The sequence below is a fragment of the Pinus tabuliformis genome, chromosome 2_2, assembly GCF_031772625.1.
Source record: "Pinus tabuliformis cultivar Carrire ecotype Pingquan chromosome 2_2, CPIR1, whole genome shotgun sequence".
Lineage (NCBI taxonomy): Eukaryota > Viridiplantae > Streptophyta > Pinopsida > Pinales > Pinaceae > Pinus > Pinus tabuliformis.
The window spans coordinates 1,079,852,458-1,079,863,920 of NC_142300.1; positions in this window are offsets into that span (position 1 = coordinate 1,079,852,458).

Genomic DNA, 11,463 nt, shown 5'->3' on the forward strand with positions numbered 1-11,463 from the left:
ATAAGAAAAGAGATAGAAGACAACAAACATTGATTATGGAGTTTGTCCCTGATGGACTACGTCTCTGGGTCCGCTTTCAAGATGGGCATCCGCTTTATTAGGATTGATCGAAAGAGGTATTTTACACAACAAAAACACCAGACTGAATGTGCACGTAGGCACTTCTGGTCTTTGTCAACATAAAGCTCCCTCTCCTAGATTTCCAACGCTTGTCTCGGTTCACAATTCCAACTACGGACGACCAAGATACACTGAAAACAACAACTACCTCTCTATCTCAGCATCTGCATACAAGACTAAAAAATCACTCTCTCCCTTCTTCATGATCAAACGATGAATTTATAACCCCTCAGGTTCATTCGATGCCCTAATAGCTAATATTGGCATGAATGGGCTGCATTAAAGGTTGAATGTGCTTAGTCTTGTCATAGGAGGACACCTTAGGCAAGTGGTTACATGGTCATTAATTAAAAATAGCACAAAATACCAACAAAAACCAAAAAATACACCTTAGGCTAAAATAATCCCACTGGCGGTCAGGTAACAGCGCGTAGGACTTGACCATGCCCATGTGAATAGGCGGTCTAACCACAAACTGCCATTTGGTGGTCTAACTTCGATGGTTCCAGCGACTAGTGGCCAATTGTTCATGTGCCAACTTTAAATCTGACAGTCGTGGTATTCTAGCGGTCGGCTTCAAGACTGTGGCTTACAAACTATGTGTTGACTATTCACACACTGTCTGCAACCTTGACAGTCACAACCTCCGCTGTGGTTAACACTCATGCTATGGTTAATCCATTGCGGTGTTCAAATATGGTGGTCCTGCTGTGGTCTCCAAACCAGCACAGTTAGGGACTGTGGTGTATGATTTGTATTGCATATTTTTATATAATAAAGTCTGAGAATGGGTTTATGGCCATGGTTTTAGTGCAGAGGTTTATGTAATAGGTTCTAGCATTAGGGTTTTACACCATAGATTTAGTGCTAGGTTTAGGCTTATTAAATTGTGTTAGGTCCCCATTTAGGGTTGTCACCTTATTAAGAAAATAAGCCATTTACAACAAATTGTCACATTGTGACATCAACTAGAACCATAATAGAAACACCATGATCTGAATCTGTGTATCTTCCTCGGGATCCATGATCATCGGAGGTTCATACAACTTCAGATTTTCTACATTTACAACTGAGTAAATACGTGCCTAAGGAGGTAAATCTAATCGAAATGCATTATTTCCAATCTTCTTAACAATCTTGAAAGGAACATACTTGATGGGTTTCAGTTTCTTAACTTCTCCTTTCAACCTATCTTTACTGATATACAACCATTGACCTGAAAATGATGATCAACTCGATGCTTATCATGGCGCATTTTATACTTGGCCCGACTCTACTCTAACTGATCTTGCACTGCCTCATGTATCCGTTGTATTTGTTGAATGAACTCAACTACTTTGTTTGCATCATCATGTTCACCCACTTTATCCTCCTCACCAAACATGAAATCCATCGGTGAGTTTGGTAGATACCCAAAACATGTTTCGAATGGCGATCGATTAGTCGAAGAATGTAAGGCTCAATTGTAAGCATGCTGCACATAAGCCAAAGATTCATTCCACAACTTAGGATGTTTACTGCAGTAACCTCGGAGAATATGTATGACTATTCTGTTCACCACTTCTGTTTTTCCGTCAGTCTGTGGATGAAAAGCTGTGCTCTTTTTAGCTTTGTGTCCATGAGTTCCCACAAAGTGGACCAAAACTCTCCTACAAAACGAGTGTCTCGATCAGAAATAATGGAAGTAGGTAACCCAAAATGAACCCATACCTATTCGAAGAACTTCTTTGTAGTCTGTTCAATAGTCACTTGCTTTTTGCATGGAACAAGAATGCACATCTTGCTGAATCTCTCAACCACAACATACATGTAATCATGCCTTCTCCTGGACATAGGAAGCCCTCTAACAAAATCCATGGAAATGTTCTCCCATGGTCGCAAAGGAATTGGAAGTGGCATGTACAAAATGATATTTCAATTGCTTGGCTTGCCGGTTGAACACATCACACATCCTTTAATGTACTTAACAACTGTTTCATACATGCGAGGCCAATAACAATACCTTTGAATTTGTGCAATTTTTTTGCTTACTCAAAAATGTCTTGAAATGTGAGAAGAATGTGCTTCCCAAATGACATGTGCTCTTTCTGTCTATGGTATGCAAAACTTACCCAGATGATATAACAACCTGTCATGAATATGATAATTGATTTCTTCCACCTGAGCACCATGAGTTAGTGATTCATAAATATCTTTGAAATCAACATCTGTACCATATTGTTCTATATAAATTTCACGTTTTAAAGAATTATTCTGCAGCACTACTGAAGCATTCAAAGATGGTCTAGATAACATATCAACTACTTTGTTTGTGACACCTTTCTTGTACTTAATTACTGTTGGGTTGTGTTATATTCTTTCCACAACTAGCCCACGTAGTTAACAGGGGGGTTAGAGGGGGGGGATTGCGTAGCGGGGGGAGTCATAGGGGGTTTGAGGGATGTAGGTAACCCCACTTTATGGGGTCCGGGGCAGTGCCCCAGAAAATTTTGGTTTTGGACCCTATATTAGGTTGGGCAGACCTACCTATGGTTTTGGGCATGATTTTTTGCACATGGTTTTGGATGCGATGGTTTTTGGTCCATGGTTTTGGATGTGATGGTTTTTCGGTCCATGGTATTGGATGATTCGGTATGTATAAATATGTATTGTAACATTGAAAGGAATATAATGAAAAATCAAGCTGGTAGTCCCAGTTTTGGGATCCAGGGGAAAATCTATGTGTATATGTGTTTTATGTGTTATGCTCTCGCATTATTTATTTTCTGTGTTTTAGAATTCGTATGCAGGTAATTTCTGTATGGGGTTAAAACCTACATTTGGTATTAGAGATGTTTTGGCTTCAAGGGGATGCCTTTGTTGCTGAGGGGTTTCGCTCGGGCTTGTGGTAGACCCTGTTTAGTGGGAGATATGCGAGATCGATTCTGGTGGTGAAAGAAGATGGCGAGCAGTGGAAAGATAGAGATCGAGAAATTTAATGGTTAGAGTTTTGAGTTATGGAAACTCAAGATGGAGGATCTGTTGGTGGATAAAGATCAGTGGGTCACGGTAGATCGAGGTACTAAACCAACGGGAGTGTTCGATGAAGAATGGAAGAAGTTGAATCGGAAGGCTACAAGCATAATACGATTGTGTGTCTCAGATTCAATATTGCTGAATGTATCAAAGGAAGCTACAGTGAAGGCTTTGTGGGACAAGTTAGGGACTTTGTACCAATCTAAGTCTCTAGTGAATAAACTGTTCCTGCGGAAAAAGCTGTATAACCTGAGGATGAAAGATGGAGACTCGGTGACAGAACATCTGAACAGATTTAATATTGTGGTAAGTCAGTTATTATCTGTTGATATTAAATTTCAGATGAAGATAAGTGCATCAGTTTGTTGTGTTCTCTACCAGATTCGTGGGATAGTCTGGTTATTGCAATAGGTAGCAATGCAACTGCCTTGCAGTTTGATGAAATAGTCTTAGCCTTACTGACGGAGGAGATGAGATGAAAAAATATGGAGAGCCATAATGGTGATGCCTTGTTTGTATGAGGATGGTCCTAGAATAGAAACAAAAATAAGTCATTGAGTGGGAGGTCTAAATCTAGAGGGAGATATAAATCTCTAGGAAAACCTATAAAGGTGGTGTGCTGGAAATGCGGAAAGGAAGGGCTCTACAAAAGGGGCTGTAAATCTAAAGCTCCTAACAAAGGAAAGGGATCTGGTGATGCTCCTTCTGAAGAGGCGAAAACTACCTCAGATGAAGGTGGGGATGTGTACTTGGCTTCTTCAAGTACACATGTAGATAATGAGGCATGGTTGATTGACTCAGGTGCATCCTTTCACTTCACTCCCCATAGAGAGTGGTTCTGTGAGTATGAGAAATATGATGGTGGTGATGTCTTCTTGGGGGATGAAAAGAAGGCTAGAATCGTTGGTCGCAGAAAAGTAAAGTTGAAGTTGCAAGGTGGAAGGGTTAGAACACTTCCGGGTGTTCTGCATATTCCTGCATTAGCCAGAAATCTAATTTCTGTAAGCAAGCTGGATGATGCAGGTGTAAAAATAGTGTTCGAGAAGGATACCTGCAAGATGGTTCGGGGGGAATTGGTAATGATGCGGGGAGTTCGAATTGGAACTTTGTACAAGCTGCAAGGTACCCCTGTTGTTGATGGGTGCAACAGTTCTATGGTTCCTGAAAGTGGAGCAGAAAATCAAGTGGTCTCTGGAGAGAAGACCATGCTGTGGCATCAGAGGCTTGGACATATTGGAGAGAAGGGCCTTTGAATACTTCATGATAAAGGTATGGTAGAAGGTATGAGTAATATCTCTCTAGAATTTGATTTCCATGAAAATTGCGTATATAGGAAGCAGAATTGGGTGAGTTTCCCCTCTGGTGGTAAGAGGGCGAAATAGATATTAGAGCTTGTGCACAGTGATGTGTTTGGACCTGTGAAGGTTCCATCACTGGGTAAGTATGTGTACTATGTGTCATTTATAGATAACTTCTCAAGGAATACATGGATATATTTTCTTAAGAAGAAATATGAAGTCTTTGTCAGGTTTAAAGAATTTAAGGCTCTGGTGGAAAACCAGACAGAGAAGAAGATAAAGGTGTTGAGGACAGATAACGACGGAGAGTTTTGTAGTAAGAATTTGAAGAATTCTGTAAGAAGTATGGTATAGCACGACAGAAGACTACTCCATACACACCTCAGCAAAATGGAGTTGCCGAAAGAATGAACAAGACATTGATGGAAAGGGCAAGAAGCATGCTCAGTGGTGCCGGGTTAGGACAATAATTCTGGGCAGAGGCAGTGGAGACTGCATTTTACATGGTCAACAAATCACCTTCATCAACATTGGAGGATAAGACTCCACAAGAGGTATAGACTGGTAAGAAACCCTCTCTTTCACATCTGAGGGTATTTGGATGTGATGCATATGTACATGTTCCAAAGTAGAAAAGAACAAAGTTGGATAGTAAATCTGAAAAGTGCATCTTTATTGGGTATAAGGATGGTTTAAAGCGTTATAAGATTTGGAACCCAGTAACAAGGAAGGTTGTGTACAATTGAGATGTGGTGTTCAGAGAGGTGAAATATGTTATTAAATATGAAGTCCAACCAAAGGAATCTGAGAAGATATAGTTTGAGCTTAAGGAGGAAGATTCAGACTCTACAGCAGAGGAGGAATCATAAGATGAAGAGCCACAAACTCCTGGTGTGAGAAGATCAGTTCGAGAAAGAAGGCAGCCAGAAAGGTATAGTCCATCTGCTTTCTGTTCAAAATTTTCTTTATTTATTACTAATGATGATCCTAGAACTATGAAGGAAGTAGTAGATTCAGAGGATGGAAAACTCTGTAAAGAGGCCATGGTTGATGAAATGGCATCTTTGCACAAAAATGAGGCATGGGATCTGGTGGAGTTGTCGGCTGGTAAGAAACCCATTGGCAGCAAATGGGTGTTCAAAAAGAAGACAAATGCAGAAGGAAATGTGGAGAAATACAAAGCTTGGTTGGTAGCAAAAGGTTATTCCCAGGTGCTGGGAATTGATTTTGGTGATATTTTTTCTCCTGTTTCCAAGGTATCTTCTATTAGATTACTTTTATTTGTTGTTGCTGCGTTTGATTTTGAGGTAGAACAGATGGATGTGAAGAAATCATTTCTTCATGGGGATCTGGAAGAGGAGATCTACATGAAGCAACCTGAAGGCTTTGCGGTGAAGGGTAAGAAAGAACTGGTATGCAAGTTAAAGAAGTCTCTGTATGGGTTAAAATAGTCACCAAGGATGTGGTATCAGAAATTTGATACATTTATACGGGGACTTGGCTTCACCAGAAGTAAAGCAGATCACTGTGTGTATTTTAAATTAATTGGTGACCGTGTTATTTATCTGGTCTTATATGTGGATGACATGTTGTTGGTTGGAAATGAAAAAGAAATTATCTAGGATTTGAAGACCCAATTGTCCTCCAAATTCGACATGAAATATCTTGGTGCTGCAAACTATATTTTGGGCATGGAAATTAAAAGATATTAAACAAAGAAGAAGCTCTGGTTAAACCAGAGGAAGTATGTCGAGACAATACTGCAGAGGTTTAATATGCAGAATAGTAAACCGGTGAAGGTTCCTATTCCTGTAGGTGTAAAGTTATCTGCTGAAAAATCTCCCAAGACATAAGAAGAGGAAGAGGACATGTCCCATGTTCCATATGCTAGTGTAGTCGGTAGCCTGATGTATGCGATGGTCTGTTCTAGACCATACATTGCACATGCAGTGGGAGTATTGAGTAGGTTTATGTCAAAACCAGGGAAGTAGCACTACATAATAGTGAAGCGGGTTTTCAGGTATCTGCGTGGCACTAGTGATTATGGTTTGTGCTACCAAGGAAGGCCAGGATTGGACAGAGTGTTGGATATTCATGGCTTTGTTAACGCAGACTGGGCTAAAGATCTGGATCAAAGAAGATCTACAAGTGGGTATGTGTTTAACCTATTTGGAGGTGCAGTCAGTTGGATGAGTAAGAAACAATCTGGAGTGGCACTATCAACTACAGAGGCAGAATACATGGTAGCCACTCATGGAAGTAAGGAAGCAGTTTGGTTGCAGAGGTTGTGTTCAAGTATGGGGTTAGTACATGGAGCTATAAGGATAGACTGTGACAGCCAAAGTGCAATTTTCTTGGCAAAGAACCCTGCATATCATTCAAAGACAAAGCACATTGATGTTAAATATGACTTTGTAAGGGATATGATATAAGACAAAAAGGTGTTGCTGGTAAAGGTGGATACTTTGAAGAATACTGCAGATGCATTGACAAAATCTATGAGCTTTGAGAAGTTCTCTTGGTGTAGAGAAACAATGGGCATTGCAGGGCTAGCTAAATGACTAATCTCTCTTGTGGCCCCCTGTTGAAAGAAAAAAACAAGTGGGAGAATGTTGGGTTGTGTTATATTCTTTCCACAACTAGCCCACGTAGTTAACCAGTGGTTGGAGGGGGGGCGGAGACCTCCCCTTTTGTTGTGCCGATTGCGTAGCGGGGGGAGTCACATGGGGTTTGAGGGATGTAGGTGTTTGGTCAATTTAGTGAAGTCTAAATTGCAACTTTTAAATGTCAACCCGGGGCTCGTAAGCTGATGAAGTGATGTGTACTGTATGTACTTAGGCAACTATTTCTTAAGTTTTTGTCGTTTTTAACTTTTTAAGTTTGTTTTCAAGTCTATTTCTCCTACAGTGATGTGATGGAAATGAAAATAAAGTGAGTAAGGTGTGTGTGATTGTGATGAGTTCTAGATGATTTCTTAAAGCTTAAAAAGTAATCTACGAGAAAGCTTTGAACAACAACTAAAATGAAATTACTCTTAAAGGAAAAATGAAAGCATCAAATGAAAGACTAATGATCTTGGCCCAGTGTCTATGTTGCTGCAAGAAAATGAAATTGAAAATGACATCTACATTAACTTAAAAACAATAGCAACTACTTTAGTTCTTCAATGAAATCCCAAGCAATGTACAATCTAAGTGACAAATCACACTACTTAATTTTCCCTTAACCTTTCTGCCTTTAGATGGATTGATCATATAAGAAAGAGTTATGAGTGAATTAGCAACGTGAGTCTTAAACAAAATAACCAAGCTGTGTTAGTGATATTTTGGTCTTCGATAAAGATATTGAATTATAAAGAAGAGACCATCAACAAGTAAACAACTTGATTAGTAAACAATTATGCAACTTAAAGAAATGATAACAAAGAAATAAAAGCTACAAACAAAGGAGGTCAGCACCATTAGACAAGATGATCACAAGTATCACTAGTTATGAAAAAGAAAGAAAAGAAACTGTCCCGGGTACCTAAGCAATCTGCAAAAACACACTGATCAGTGATGGAAAAATGCAGAAATATAAATGGACAGAATTCAAAGTTATATACAACTATTGTACATGATCAAAACGTAGTAAGCAAAAGCATTCTGTACAACTATTATACAAAAGCTGATAAGAAGAAATGCATGAAATGAAAAGCACTGTACAGGTCTTAAGTAAACAGGGGCCCTCTGCCTACTCCAGCCAGCTCAAAAGATCACTTAAACGCTCAAATGAAGAACAGTCTTCTCATATATTACGTAGCAAAAGTAAAAGTTACAGTGGGGTTCAATATTACATAATAGAAGCTAGCTAATAAGCATTCAAATACGCTTTATTTATAGCAGAAAAAACCAAACTAACTTAATCACAAACTACGCTATTCTAATAGCTGTGTGAAGAACACGTAATCTAGCATAGTCACGGATTTAGGCAACGGTCGAGGTGGGTATTAAATCTCTGGTTGGATTCGTGTTCCCCATCATCTGCGTGGTTGAGGAAGAGGCCAGCTGTGCTTCACGTGCTCTAAACCGAACACGCAGAGCTGTGCCACCGTCAATCACCTTCGTTTGACCGAAGTTGCCCCCTCGTTGACCATGGGTGTTTACGACTGTTATGGCTGAGCTGGAAGGACACACACCATGTCCTTAGTGCCACGTACTTTCCCATGTGGCCCTTCTGACCGGAGGACACCTGGATCATGCCGTTTAAGAAAACAGCTGCGGAAACTGGGATCAGCTGCAGAAACTGGGATCAGCTGCGGAAACTGGGATCAGCTGCGGAAACTGCAGGTTTTGAACCAAAATTCTAATCCAACAACACAGTCATTAGCATAATTAATAAACCATGTAAAAGTCCTATAATACAATGTTTTAAGCAAATTGATGAAGGAAATGAGTGATAAAGGAAGGAAATGAATGGAAAAGGAGGCTGAGAGGATGTGAAAAGGAGTGCAGGTCTGAGGCTCAACATACCCCCACTGTGAGGATGTTGCATGTCCTCATGCAACCAAAACTTTGTCAGTGTTTTTCAGTCCATGTGCTCAGATGCTTCTGCCAAAACATCCAGCCTTCTCCTTTTTCTCCTTGTTGCCAAAATTGTCCTTGGTTTCCTGACTAAACACTTGAATTTCAAATTGATCAAGGCCGTGCTCAATTTCTTGCATTTTCTCTTCAATTTCCTATTCTTCTTCTGCCAGAGGCCAAGGTGAAGCATGATGTTGTCATGGACAATCTTGTCCACCTTGCTTTGTTCTTTCAATGCTTCATTCTCTTGTCTAATATGCCGGTTCAGGACTTCCAGCTCAAATACCTCTTGTTTTAGAGAGTGGACTTGTTCCTCAAGAGGCAATGCTGTGCTTGGACCGGCAACAGATTGCTCCAAGGTCTCCAAATAATTATATGCTTCCTGCTGGTCAGGGTCAATGTCAGGTGTTTGTCTTGGCCTAAATTCAAATTCGTGAAGACTGCTTTCTCTTTCTTGTTGGAAGGGACTTTCTTCTCGTGGAGGACTTGGCTCAATATCTAGCTGGATTGGAGTCTTTTCAGGTGTGCCCAAATCAATGAAATGTGACTGCTTTTCTTTAGTCACACTTTTCTTTTCTATAAGTCTACTGCTTCTTCTCACTTGTACACTAGTACTCTTTTGCTGACTGCTTTGTTTTTCTTTTGGTTTCTTCTTTGAGAGGGAAGTAGCTTGGAGTTCTACTAGTTTATCAGCCAAGGTTTGATAGTCCTCTTCTATTGAAGGTTCAGGGGATGAATATGATTCTTGGACAACTGCTTTCCCTTTTTCCTTTTTCTGTTTCTTAGTTTTCTCTCTCTCCACTTCTTCTTCTTGAGTAGTCTCCTGAGTTTCTATAATGGGAGGATCTTGGGCTACAACATCCTTTTTCATTCTTCTACTTCTTTTTGGGACTCTAGGAGAGCTGCTAGCGGAAGCTTCAGTTACCTCTTGAAAATGATTCCTGACTAAAAACTTTTCCCATGTATCATTGTTGTTTTTCAATTGGTCCTCTATAAGAATTTTAATGAACCCATGATGATACAAGTGAGGTTCAATATTGCCTATATTCTTTTGGACAGCAAAACTCATCTTTGTTAGGCTTCTTAACAGAAAATAGGGCAAATTGATGGCATGGCCCTCCATGAAGTTCATCATAATTCTAGCATGGTACATATACATAGTGCCAAAGCGGCCTTCACATGTTATAAACTTTTGAACTAATGACAACAATGTAGTCCATTCTTCTTTTATAACATGTACAGGAATCCCTTTGGTAAAAACTGAAGTGTCCATACCTGGATTCTTAAGCATATTTTTCCATTCTTGATCTTCAACCCCTCTGTTCTTGAACCATTGGTCTCCCACCACAAGTAGATTAGTTGCTGTTGCTATCGAATTTTTTGTGACTGTGAATTTCAGATCTCCTATTTCCACAGTACTTCCATTGAATGAACGAGCAAACGTTTTTGTTACCTCCTTATCATATCCTTTGAATTTCTGAATGAACTTCAACCATTTTGCCTTTTTTTAACGCTTCTTTTGTTTGTGGGTATCCTTCTAGATACTTTGAACCTTCAGGCTCAACTCGAAGCAATTTCCCCATCTCAACTTCGGCTGAAGTTTTTACTGTATATGGATACTCAAGGAGGATGCTTCACGGGAGAGACAGATAGACTACGGTTGGAAGTGAAATAGCCGCACTGTAATGCGAGGTAATACAGATTGAAAACAAAACTGTGGAGCTTGAAACAGAGCTGCAGGGTTTGAAACGAAGCCGTGGATTTTACAGCAAAAACGAGAGCGGAAATGGTGTGAAGGTAAAGAGTGGAAGACAAGCACGGGAATGAGTTCGAATGTGTGCGAAAATGGAGTGATAAGGGAATGAGATAACGGCCAGATCCCTTGGAGTCGGACGACTTTCATACACGTTTCAGTTTTTGGCTACGGAGATCGTAGTGGAGAAGAGACGTAGTACAATAGGTCTCTTCTTCTCTGTACGGCTAATTAATGAAAGCGCAGTCTCGATTTGAGTTTAAACTAAGGGTGATTATGAGACCGTTATGAGGATCTGAGGTGGATGAAGGATGATTACGGCGGAGAAATGGGATGATCTTTGCTTAATCATTGCATTTAGTGACTCTGTCCACGATTAATAATTATGCACAACATGACATTCAAATAGTTGTTTGGAGAAAAATTTTGATCATACCTTTATGGGTTTACCATCTGTTGATTAAGGTTGTTGATCCATGATTTCCTTTTGATCCTTCAGGTGCCTTCCATCCTTGTTGCCCTCTGACTGTGATTTTTTTGAAAACAGAGTACTGCTGCTGTGGAGACAGAGTGTGCTGGCTGCGGAATCTGGTGCGAGCTGCGGAAACTGGTGCGAGCTGCGGAAACTGGTGCGAGCTGCGGAAACAGTTCTCAGCTGCAGAAACTGAAACAACACCCTTCTGTCTATACAAAAGTAGTTAGAGAAGACTTAACT